We start from the raw sequence: 13,474 nt of genomic DNA on the forward strand, positions 1-13,474 counted from the left end.
CTATTGACGAAACAAAGAGCCAGCATCTCTGGCTTTTTGAGAAATTCCATTTTTGCATCGCTATCGAAAGTTTCAAAATTAGACTGTGAAGTTCCAGACAAGGATGAACAAATTCTTTAATCCCACTGCACCATAACGAATGTGACCCTATTTGAATTTAAGACTGGGAGTTTGAAAACTTCAATACCCATACTTCACCACTCCAGAGTGGTACTGTGCTTGTTCTGTGGCTGGTAAACCGGCTCTATTCCCTACAGATGTCATTAACAGAAAACACTGAAGGGACTCTATAGAGCTGGACACAACATGAGTCATGCAGAGTGCTTTCCCACTATAATTTAATCGCAGTTACCTTCCCTCTCAGATGGAATACACATCAAAAACACCAAAGTACCTTAAAAATAAATGTCCCCTAAATACATTCAGCCATGGGTCTCAGAACATCCAAGAATACCTCTACTATTTCTTGAGTGGAGATTCTTACTACATTACAAATTCTTACTGCATTATTTTTTCTATTTTGTGACGCAATTGGAAGATCCGGATAGGTATTCATTTCCCTTAAGATTTTACATGGAAAAAAAATCTACCTTCCCAACTGTTTTGAATTTCATATATACCCGTGAGTAAAAACAACACGAAGTTCTTATTCTCTCCTTTTGAGCCTGTGAGTTCTACCTTCTCCAGCACACCTTACTTGCCATGTGAAGTAGGGCTTGTAGCGCAGAGATTGCCAGTTTGATTCCCAGGTGGGCCAAAGCCGTTGTATCCTTGGGCAAAGTACTTAATTGAATTTCCTCAGTTAAAATACAGATGTATAAATGGATAATATGCAAAAATTGTAAGCTGTGCAAGTGACTCTGGGTAAGAGCATCTGTGGAGCAAATCTGATAATGCAGGTAAATAATAATAATACAATGTAATTTAATGGGGGTGGACCAATAAAAAGGTTTTTTTTCCCTTAATGCAGCCTGCACAAACATCTGCTATCTGAACTAAAATAAGCCCTATCTGAGATGGGTCTAAGTTAAGCACAGCACGCCTGTAGGAAAGCATTTCTTCACGTATGACACCTGCTCACTGAATGCGTCTTTTTTAATTAAATGCAAAAACATCTATTGTGTAGGGGAGGGGGGGGGGAGACTGCTTATTAGTGATTCACTGTTTATAACATATGCTTACTTTTCCCATTTTCCCCATAACTGCTATTACTGTTGCATTATTATCATTTTAAACCATTGATCATCTTAAATTATTTTGGAACTGGAATTATTTTGATTTCGTGCGACTGATTATAGTGATGACTGTGATAATTACCATGATTATAGTTATTTGTACCATGCGAGTTATTTTGGAGATTTCATTCTGAAACACGTGTGATAATAACAGTGTTAACACCACTGTGTGTCATAATTTCACAGGCTTATTATGTGTCTTCATTAAAGCTTACCGCAGGTTAAACCTCACTTTAAATCCTGTCATCGCCAACGTATTGTTTTCACAGTCAACCTCAACATGTAATGCAAAATACATACAAGAGCCGTGATGATACTCACATGAACACTTGCATTCCAGACCTCATATGTAATATCGTTACTGCCTGTATATTAATATTGAACAATATTTGCAAGGTTAAACGGCCCTGCTTTGTGAATTAATGAAATAAATAGTAAGTTAATTAAAACGTCTGTCATTAAGTATCCTTGCCAGAGGATAGCCTCTAACCCAGTACGTGCTAGCACACTGAGGCCGAGCTTTGCTTTAAATGGCTGTTACTCCAGACGCACTGGAAACACTTCCTGGCTCCGGCTGTATCGCCTCCTGAGAGAGCGGGGAGAATAACGCGCGTTATTAATGCACGCATTGTTCCGCTCGCCCGCAGCCTTCGGGAGGCGCAGCCCGAAAAATGACGTTCCGCCGGATTCGGCTGAAAAGACCCCGCCTGGCTGCCGGGAGTCAGCAGGGCTGCTGAATTATACATTTAACCCCTGCAGTTCCCAGCCCGGGGAGGGCCGTCTCTTCCCCCTCCCCTTCTCCCCGATCAATCTGGATCGGTTCCGAACGGAAACATCTTGGCGCGGAACGCGGCCTCGACCCCGTGCCCCCCCTCGCCGGCCCCTCGACTTCCTCCCCGCGACGCCCGCGGCCTGCGTCTCTGAGAGGGTTTTGTTTTAACGGGGCGCCCGCTGGCTGGCCGATCCTCGGCCCCGAGCTGGCATGGCCAACGGCGAGGCCTTGCGTGGCACACAGGGACAGCAGAGGCTGTCAGATGGCACGATGCTGGGGACAGACGGCCCCCATACACTGTGCACCAGGGGACATGTGTGGCCGTCACACATGAAGCTGCGTCCGGACTGGGGGCACACGTGTGCCATCCAGACCTCACTTCATTTTTGATGAAAGGAAACCAAATGTGATTTGCAAAAAAAGTAAGCAATGAATAGTAATAAACTCATGTTCATCACCAAAGCTAAAATAAAAATAATCCAAAATAAAAAAAATAAAAAAAAGCAGACCACTAAAATGATTTTAAAAACAAAAAAGCACATGGCAACCCCTAGATATTGTGAGCAAACCTAAACAGCCACACCCTCATAACAAAAACCAAATCTGGAAAACTTCTAATGTAGCCTACTTCTATGAGCTCTGTAACATTATTAACCAAAAGATATAATAATAATAAATGTTTATAAACATGACTACTGTATAGTAACATTATGTAATACTAGACGCTATCATAACAACAGTAGTAACAATAGTAAATTAAATGTTAAAAATAATTATAGCATTGATTAAAACCATACAAGCAAAATTAGCAGTTATTATTATTATTATTATTGTGTTGCTGTTGTTTATTGTTGTTATTATTACTATTATTAATGGTAAAAAGAAGAATATGTTTCAAAGTGATGCATGACAGACACAAAAGTTTCCAACTTTCAGCCAATTTCTCTGCTGTGAAGCAGAGGCTTTCTGTGTAACACAGAGCAGTCACCTCATTACTCAGCTCATACTGTGAGGAGAACACTTTCCCCCAGTCTAACACTGCTGAGGGGAGACACAGAGTCCCCCAGAGTGAGTCTGAACCCGGGCTCCTCGCCACCCCCAGCCGTCCCCAGTCGCAGCTCGTCCCCCTGGTGCGACTCCCGTCAGAACGCCACGCACGTGGAGCTAAAAACAACACGAACAAACGCCTTTCTTTTCAGCGTCCAGCCTTCAGCCCGAGCTTTCCAGCCTGTCCAAAAATACCAGCTCCTCTGCAGCCTTGCAACACCCCAGCAACACCAAACAGCAGCTCCCCACTCACAAACTAAACAATAAAAACAAGAGGTCCAGCCCGAGCCGTTGGGGTGTATGCACAGTGTAGCAGCATACACATTCCAAAGCTAGGAATGAGGAACAGTCCTCAAAACCACGTACGCTACAGAGATCCAAATGCCACTTTAACCCAGTTTGGATTCGAGTTTATCTCTTTTTAACAAAGAACAATCCGCCCCACAACACGCCTGAGCTTGAACAACGCTGAAGCTTGCAAACGCGTGAAGTAGGTTGCTGAAAGATAGTGTGGTCTACTGCCCGCACGACCAAAGCCCTACTTCACATCAGTTTTAATACTACATTCAGTGCAGGTGCAACTGACCGAGAGAAAGCAACACATCTGTATGGAGGTTATGCTGTACACAGCGAGGAAGAAAACAGCCTTCGAGACATTCATCTAAAATCAAGACTTCAGCCTTTAGCCTCTGCTGCCAACGTCTGATACCAGCCTCTTTCTCTCTCTCTCTCTCTCGCTGTATCTCTTCCTATCTTCCATTTTGAGAAATATCTTCCGGCACACTTAAATAAAAACCTACATTCAGCTATGCATGCCAAGGCTTATACGCTGCAACAGGAATAGCATCAGGGGAAAAAAAAAACATACCAGCTTTTTTTTTCTGAAATGTTGTCTTCTCGCAAACTTTTCGCCAGGGTGTCTTCTCTCTCTCTGCCAGACCTCAACGTGAAGTTCGCCCCTCTGCTTCTGTATGCTAATTATTTTTACGACTTGAAAGATGGAGGAGGGAAAGCGAGGGGGGGGTGGGTTTTTGGTGGTGGCGGCGGTGGCTGGGGTTGGCGGGGGGGGTGGAGAAAAGTCGAGATAATGGTTCAAGGCAGGCAACCAATAGGCCCGGAGTGCAGCGTGAGAAGGAAGAGGGGCAAGGCCAATGAGACGGAGAGGAGCGCCCAGCGAGGAGGTGTCGGCGCGGCCAGAGGCTTGGGGGGGGGAGGGAGAGAGAGAGAACGGCAGGCAGGCAGGCAGGCAGGCAGGGAGAGAGAGCGACGCGCAAACCCCCCCCTCCCCGCCACACACACACATACACACACGCACGCACACACACACGCACGCACACCACCACCTCCCCGTCGAGACCGAGGCGCCGCTGTGGACGGGGGGATGCGCAGCGTCTGACTTACCCTCTCACATGCCGCGTCCTCCCCTGGCTGCTCGGACGTCCACGGAGCCGCCGCGCGGAGCAAGAGCCAGGAAGCAACCGGAGAGACCGCGGCGGAGGTGACGACGACGACGGCAACAGCGACAAAAAAAAAATATATAAAAAATGAAACACATAAGCGAGGTGCGGGGGGGGAGGGAGGGGGGGGGACCTGTGTGCCGTGCGTTTGGGGAGGGAGGGTGAGGCAGGCTAGAAAAGCATTCCCTCTGCTCCGTCCTGGGCTGAATTCTCAATCTGGCTTCCTCTCTCTGTCTCAGTCTCTCTCTCTCTCTAGCTCTCTCTCCCTCCCTCTCTCTCTCTCTCTCTCTCGCTTGCTCACTCCCTCCCTCCCTCTCTCTTTCTCTCTATCCCTTCCCTACATTTATTCAGGGCTGCAGACGGCTGCGCTCGCAGCCTTGGTGCTTGGTGCAGGCCCCCTGAGTCTCTGGGGCCGGGGCGAGCGGGGCATACAGAGCGTGTGAGTGCTGCTGTGTTTAATGGAGTATCGGGGGAGAGGCGAGGGACGCGCACGTCTGCCACAAATAAGACCTTTCAGCTCGGTCCCCATTATCCCTCTCCCAACCGGGCGTGAAGCTCCACATCCACCCCCCCCCTTCTCTCCTCATGCAAAAATTAACGCTGTTCAAACTATACCACGGGCCTCTGTTAATTAATGGATTTCTTCGCTCTGCGCTTTCGGGCTCCGGCGAAGCCGCAGAACGAGGAAGTGCCGGGATAACTGATTCAGGAGTCAGACATCAACACGGCGGGCGCAGTTTCTCCTTTGGAATGGGGCCAGATTTCGCCTAACAAAGGGAGTACCTGTATTACTGCTTATTTGGAACACGGCAGCCGTGGTGTCCACTGACAGCAGTGAGACTGCAAGGGGGATAGGTTTGGGAACAAAACACCACTCAGCGTTGGTATATTTACACTAATATGCAAATGCCAGGGCATTAATGTGGCATGAGGAGTCTCCACCACAATTTAATTAGAATCCAGATAAATTTCTTTGAAGATTTAAATGTTAAGTCATTCTTCCTTCTTCTGGTGTGTTTGAATCATTGCAGACAAAACACGTTATGGTGCTGTTGTATCACGCTGCAAGTGATTAAACTGAATATGGCTGCATATGTACATACAGCTCAACCTACACTTAAATGCCTCACGTTCAGTCTCATCACAAGCAGTGTGATACGGTTTAGTACAGGAAAACACACTGTAAACAGCATGCTGTCAAACTTAAAACCGAGCCGAGTGCTTTTAAAGACTTAAATTATTAAAGTTTTCTCCCCCAGTCAAGACATACAACCAGCTATGTCTTTAATGGATAATATTTGCTATGAAAGATTAATAGTCGGTCGTTAGGGTGCTGCTTTGCACCTCATGGATCCTTTAAGATGTAGTATAAAGCAGAGATCTCCGCTCTTCTCCCGCAGAGATGCACGTATCCCAGCACCCCCTGTTTAAGCATGTAAATGAGGCAGCAGCTACGAGCTGCACAGGGCTTCACAGAGGATAATGCTTTATTCAGGCATGGCAGGGGAAGGGGCCGGATAAACAGTGTGGAGTAATGGGATGCCCGAGGCCCTCAGGGCTGATAACATTAGCCATTTTAATTTTAGCATTTAGATCAACCTTACGTCAATCAAACGGGACTCACTTTAAGGGCAAAGGCTGTAAACAAACAAAAAGACTTAAATGACTGAAAAGTGTTTTTCATATACATTTCAATTCATTCATATACATTTCATATATATATATGTGTGTGTGTGTGTGTGTGTGTGTGTGTGTGTATTACATATAACATGTTATATAAATATATAATATATTGTGTGTGTGTGTATAACTATATATGTGTGTGTGTGCATGTATATATATATGTATACACATAGCCCCAGACATTTAAAGGCAGTCTAAAGTAATGCTGCTTTCAAATCAGTGAACAGAAAAAGCTCAGAGCACGAGAGAGAGAAGTACTGGGAGCACCCCTAGGTTTCCTTCACAGACGGGGCGCAATTATTCGCGTGAGCATATGCTTAATTATCACGTGGCCCGCTGTCTCCGCGCGCTCGCCCGGCGCTTCATTAGCCCGTGCCGGAGTAAGTCATTTTCACATCGCCCCGGTTCTGGCGTGTGCCGGCGGGCGCTGGCTGCGGCGGACAGCTCCCGGTGCTGAAAAGGACAGTCAGGGGGAGAGAGAGAGAGCGCGGATGGAGGGAGAGAGCAGGAGAGGCAGCAGCAACCGAGGCAGGCTTGCGTAAGAGGGAGGGGGGAGGAGGGGGGTACGGGGGGGAGAGAGGGGGAAGAAAAGAACTTGCTGTACTGTAAACGGACAGAAGCTATCGAGCCCCGTAGATGGCGAGGCGCACAATGGCAGCTGGCTGCAAATCCCCCCCTAATCACATTAATGAGATTAATCAGTGAATTAGTGGCAGTCAAATGTCAGAGTTGCGGGGAGAAATTGGAGAGGGTAATTAACGTCTGCCGGCACGGGCTGAGAGAGGGGCGAGGATGCTTCCCGCGTCCATTCCGAGGCGTCGGGCGCGCACACCGGAGTGGCCCACTAAAGTCCAGAAAGTAGGTCACACTCCAGACAGTGTTACATGTTCCCCCCAAATATAAGCCCTCACCAGCTGAAAGCTGCGGACACCTGAAGTTACTGTTTGATCAGTCTCGCACATGAGGATGCCACCATTTTTCAGCTTAGTCTTCATCGCCGTGATTAAGTGTTGACTGTTCGTAATACGCACCCTAAAAGTATGTACTCTCTAAAGTGGCATCTGCAAAAATAGCAAAATTATAACCTATATTCACGTACATCTTTTCTAGAACCCACATAGTCACTGGCTTTACATTACATTACATTATTGTCCTTTAGCTAACGCTCTTATCCAGAACAACTTACATGAGTTCCAATTTTATCCATTCATACAGCTGGATAAAATTAGTATTAGCATTAGTAATTCATAAGATATACCATGCTGTATAAATATCTAAAGTATAGTAGATGCAATAAACATATATAATCAAGGTAATTTTCTACATAAACTATTACATGACACAACGATTCTGTTCAAACGGCACAAACGGCAACGTTTAAATGCTCAGTGACTCCTCACAGACTGTCAGTTGCTCACACAGAGTTAAGTTGAACTGAAGGTGATAACGGTGGCACTCACGCCTCAGAGAGATGCAAATAGCATATGACTCAATCTGCACAAATGTTTCTTTAGTTCAGTACTACAGTAAGCAGTGTGCAATGTAAAATGCCAGGGAGGTCAGTCTGAGTGCGGTATTCTTCAGCTATATCCACAGTACACTCATGACAATGTATATGTTCTGAACTTCTTCAATAGCTACACACATGCTGCACTAACTTCCTACAGTATCATTTTGTAATACTGCTGCCTCACAAGGATGGTGTATATTGACATACACTCCTTGCACACTTCAAAAGACAATCAACACAGTGATGGACAAACAAACATATAAACATATGTGCATCCTACACACACAAAGCAAAAATATCAGCAGATATGAATTTCCATACAATCAAAGCGTGAGTGTTGCCTTTGATATGGTTGTAGCAGTACTTATTTTTGACTTGGAGTCTGACAAAGGGATCGCACCCGGCTACTGACTCCCTGTGTGGACATCATAAACAGGGAAAAGAAATGAGAGAGATGGGGTGAAGGAGGGATGCCATAAATAGCCGATCTTTGAGTGGAACTCCAATAAAATGCATCTGTAGACACATATACGCACACACTTGTGTCCACAGGCATTCACACAAGCTTGTTAATACTTACTCACACACAAATATGCAAATCTAACTGCACAAACAGACAGGCATACACAAGCGTGTACTCACATGCAAACATGCAAAGGCAGATACACACATATCAACACACATGCAGGCACAAATGCGAATACACACAGAGCCAAATACACACACACACACACACACACACACACACACACACACACGCACACACACACAGGCACAGAAACACACGTCAACACACATGCATGCACAAATATGAATATGCACACCCATATATGCAGACACAAATACACACAGACACATGCACACACGGACACACACATAGACACATGCACGCACAGACACACACATAGACACACGCGCACACGCCCGCACACACATCCGGCAGGGCCGGCTCATTTGCATTCTCTGCATCACTTCCTCCCTCCACAGAGCTCCCGGCCCAAATCAGCAGCAGGGAAAGAGAGAGAGAGAGAGAGAGAGAGAGAGAGAGAGGAGAGGAACGCCACACGCTCACTCTTCCGCCACGGAGACCCCAGAGAGCAGAGGGGACAGCAAGCAGCAGCAACCCACACAAAAACCCCTCAAAAAAACACACATCAGGCACAGTGCAGAGACCGAAGGGCATTCACCCGCGCCACGAGAGGCCGCGGGGAGAAGCCGGGCCTGAGAGGTGCGTGTGAGGAGGGCCCCAGTGCAGCCGGGGTGCAGGCAGGCAGGGCATGGGAGGGCTGACGAAAACAGAGCAGTAGGACCACGGCAGGCCTCGGGGGGTGGGGGTGTGTGTGGGGGGGGGGGGGGTACACCTCTCTGCCACACACCCCTCCAGCAGACGCTCTTCTGCTCTGCATGCAGGGCTCGCTCCCCCCCCCCCCCAACCCCAAAAACCTCCCCCCCGCCAAACCTCCCCCCTTTTCCTTCTTTTTTTTTTTCCTCCACTGGCTCCAAATCCCTGGCATATGACCTTCTGTTAAATAGATAAAAAATGTGCTTATCAGTCATGCAAATGAGGCTGAATTCATTTTCCACAACAGATGGCCTCATAGATAATGATGATGGAAGAGAGAAAATTAAATGTCTCTTGCATGGTGGTCATGGCAACCGGGCGCAGAGTAATATCAATAATAAGTGCACCGCATAATAAGGTTGTCAGTCCTGTGATTCAAAATCTGCAGCTAAATAAGGTGGAGATGCCTTCTGACTAACTTCCCTTTCACTTTATTATTTTCTGTTTAATGGCTACTATCCTGCGCTCATTTTAGCTGCCTCTGTTTATCCTTTCCTCATTGTCATGCATAGTGCTCTATTTTGGTGTAATTCATGCCGACTTTTTTTTTTTATTAAAATGGCAATGCTTCAAATTATGAGAATAATCATTATAATCCAATGCGGAGGATATTCTTAAACTGAATATAACCTGCATAGTAAAATTAAAAAAAAAAAAATCTGATTCCCTGTGATACAGCAGAGATGAATACCAAAAACAGCACCGTTGTGAGATTTATTTTTGTGTGTCTGTAAGGGAAGAGGGGGTTCAGCGTTCTTGTTTTGAACTTGGTTTGCGGCAGTCTCTCTCTCTCCCTCTCTGCCCCTCTCCCTCTCTCTCCCTCTCGCTCCCTGTGATACGGAATGCAGCCCTGATGCAATAGAAGCATGCCTTCGGCTCCTCGGCTCCCTCCCGGGGGGCCTTCCTGCAAAATGAATCAGCAGCCATCCTGATCAAACTGATTAAAATGAAAATGGCAAGGCATACGTCTGGGCGGATCTACAGCCCAGCTCTGCCTGTCTGCCAGGGAGCCGCACTCAATATAGCCCTGCTAATAAAGGCTCGATAGGGCAGCCGAGAGAGAAGGAGAGAGAGAGAGAGAGAGAGAGAGAGAGAGAGGGAGAGAGGGAGCAAGAGCGTGAGGGAGAGGGAGAGAGAGAGGGAGAGGGAGGGAGGGAGAGGGTGAGAGGGTGAGAGGGAGAGAGGGAGAGAGAGAGAGAGAGAGAGGGAGCGAGAGCGTGAGGGAGAGGGAGAGGGAGAGAGAGAGGGAGTGAGGGAGAGGGAGAGGGAGAGGGAGAGAGGGAGTGAGGGAGTGAGGGAGAGGGAGAGAGACAGACGAGGGAGGGGGGTGGGCTCTACCCCTGAGAGTCCTCACTGCTGCCTGCGTGTTTTGTTCGCAGAGATGCAGACGGCGTACCGCCGGCCCCCAAATTAACAACGCAAGGCGGCCGCTCCCCTTTCTCTCCTCGCGCCCCCGTTCTGAAGCCTGTAATTAAATTTCATACTTCAGCAACGAGTGACCTGAGAATTCTGCGGTGCGTGTGCCTGTGTGTGCGAGCGGGTGTGTGTGTGTGTGTGTGTGTGTGAATGGAGGGGGGGGTGTGCTGATGAACTAGAGAGATCCCCGACGAGAGAGAGAGAGCGGGCTCGGAGGCTGTGGCGGCGTGTCCTACTTTAACCGTGCGCGTAAATAATGCATCCTCTCCGACTGAGGGAAATATTAATAAATAAATAAACGGCGGCGTTCCTCCGCACCGAGCCGGGGAAGGCTCCGCACTCGGGATGCCTCGTCTTCAACGCGGAACAGAACAGGGGTGGTGCTGCTGCTGGGGAGGGGGGGTTCAAAAAACAAAACAAAAACAAAGACGAGCTCCCTTTAAAATCCCATCTCCACGGGGGCTGGCCCCGCCGAGCTCCTGGCGTAGAAGCACGTACAGCGCTGTGTTCATTTCCTGGACTGTCAACCTCTGACTCATTTGTCATGTCACAATAGATGGCTGCCCTTTTGTTTGTGTGTGTGTGTGTGTGCGTGTGTGTGTGTGCGCGTGTGTGTGCTTGTGGGTCCTGACGTATGCAGGCTGTCCTTATTTGTCCCGTCTTATTGCGGCCATTTACCTTGGAATGGAAGCGGAGGAGAAAAATTAGGGAGAGAGAGAGAGGGAGGGAGAGAGGGAGGGAGAGGGAGACGGAGGGAGAGAGAGGGAGATGGAGAGGGAGAGGGAGAGGGAGAGGGAGAGAGAGAGGGGGGGAGAGGGAGACGGAGAGATGGAGAGCTCCACAGCAGCTGTAATTGCAGTGTGCAGGGCTGCGCTGGGCTCCCTCCTTGCCTCCGTGTGAAGCTCCTTTAACGGAGGCAGGGCTCGGCGCCTGGCAGCCACTGTCCTCTGCCGCTGCCGCGCAGATAGACCCCTGGCGGCCGCTGACGTCAGAGCAGCCTCCCGCCCCCATTGGACGGCACATCGGATGTTCAGCCGACCGAGGAAGGAGAAGGGCGCGTGCCCGGCACCCGGGAAAGGGAGGGAAAATGGCAGCGCTTCTAGAGACTTCCGAGCACGCGCCGCGGCTGAGTCAGAGGGAGGGAGGGAGGGGGGAGGATGGGGGGGGGGGGGGGGGGGGGGGGGGCTCCAGGCTCTTCACGGCACCTCCGACGCTCTCGGTCCTCCCCAGACGTCAGAAAGTGCAAGCTGTCAGTCCTCTCCACCAGACCAGGTCACCTAGATTTCCCCTCACACACTCGCGCACGTCATTAGCATTATTTACTGACCGAGGCTGCATCCCAAATGACATAACAGCATCGCCTGCTAATACTGGGCTGGGTCACAGGTTTACAGGCCCCCACTGTGGTTATCGTTTACTACATGAACACACACACACACTATACATACACACAAACATATATATATATATATATATATATGTTTTATGTATTGTATATATATATATATATATATATATATATATATATATATATATATATATATATATAATACTTTTAATTCATATGATAAATAATGTTACGTTTATATGTATATACATATGCACATATATGTGTGTGTGTGTGTGTGTTATATATATATATATATATATATATATATATATATATATATATATATATATATATATACTTTAAGGTAATTCTTCTTTCATTTAGTTTTGGCAGTGAAAGTCAGGGTCTCCTTCACTGCAGACCCAGGACAGGGTCGGAGGGCACTGCTGTATATTTTATACATGAGGCGCACCTGGTCCCATCAGCCAGCTACCCTTTCACTTTTTAACCCTTTAGCGCTCGGTGCGGGGCAGGTGCAGGCAGATGGGCGGATGGGGCGCCGAGGCGGTGTGGGTTTGTGGGATTGCGGTGTGGGATTGTGGGATTGTGGGTCGTTTTGCGCTCCCTGCATGCATTTTTTAGAGGCACCCTGAGGCGATGCAGGCCCCCAGAGCTCCCAGAGGCAAACATCTGCAGCGTCCGTCAGTGAGGGCCTGCTGCCAGGCCTGAGCTGCACAGACCCAGGCAAATCCAGCCGGTAATTAGGGCTCGTTCGGAAAGGCAAACATATCGCAGCTCCAGCCTCTGCCGTTGTACGAGGCGTGAGATTCGGTGGTGGGCGATCTGTGGTGCTGGTGTTTTTTTTTCCGGTTGTTTTTGAAGACGCGCCATCATTTTAATTGTGCGTCGGCTTTAACACCCCGACCGGGCGAAACCGGTTTTGCCGGCTTCCCTCCGTCTCCGTCGGAGATGGTGCGAGGCCATCGCCTCCCAGGTCCGCGTGGGGTGTCGGAAAAAAAAAAAATCCTCGGGCTGTTGAGCAGAAGGCTGCCGGGAGGTGAAAGTGAGCTCGTTTAAACCTCGGCAGGGGGGCTGTTTACCACGGCCTTCCTCCACTGGAGCAAAACAGGCTCCGAGCCGAGATCCGATCTCCCGCATCTCTCCCTGCGCCGAGGCTCTCCGTAACGACTTCCCCCCCAAACACGGAAACCAGGCGATCCGATGCCAAAAAAAAAAAAAAAACAATACAACACAACAAAACAAAATAGGCAAACGTTCCACAAGTCCTCACAGCGGAAACACAAAAAAGGGACCGAAGAGGAGATCGCTCAGGAAGGAAGGTGCCGGGGCTTGTGTTTTCATTGTGATTAATTCAGGTCCACGGGAACAATGAAACATCCCAGGGCAACGGCAGCCTCAGTCAACATCCTATCAGTAACTTCCAATGGCTGGAATCCGTCTCTCTGTCACAGTGTTATAATCACTCTCACGGCTCATCAATCTACCTTTACGGTGCGGCAGGGGGAAGGTGTTCTCATTTGGGGGGGGTTTGGGGATGGGGGAGGCATGGGAACAGGGAAGAGAGCTCCTCTCATTTCCACTCAGTGTAGTTGGATGGTTTAAGGGTTTCTCTCCACGACACCGAATTCTACCCAGAGGAGCTCGGAGCCCATCACAGACGG

At 48.5% G+C, this 13,474-nt stretch overlaps 1 protein-coding gene across 8 annotated transcripts in view; it reads right to left on the bottom strand.

The window, feature by feature from the left end:
- myt1lb (myelin transcription factor 1-like, b) overlaps positions 1 to 4,570 on the bottom strand; it is a 110,015-nt gene extending 105,445 nt beyond the window's left edge. For 7 of the 8 annotated variants that reach the window (XM_036541572.1, XM_036541574.1, XM_036541570.1 and 4 more), the window contains exon 1: positions 4,456 to 4,570. The gene's annotated coding sequence lies outside the window, so the exon portion shown is untranslated. Of the gene's footprint in view, positions 1 to 3,922; positions 4,043 to 4,455 lie in introns of those variants that run through there. The other variant, XM_036541569.1, reaches the window with a different exon arrangement.
- Between the last annotated feature and the right edge of the window lie 8,904 nt (positions 4,571 to 13,474).

This window comes from Megalops cyprinoides, chromosome 12 (assembly GCF_013368585.1).
Source record: "Megalops cyprinoides isolate fMegCyp1 chromosome 12, fMegCyp1.pri, whole genome shotgun sequence".
Lineage (NCBI taxonomy): Eukaryota > Metazoa > Chordata > Actinopteri > Elopiformes > Megalopidae > Megalops > Megalops cyprinoides.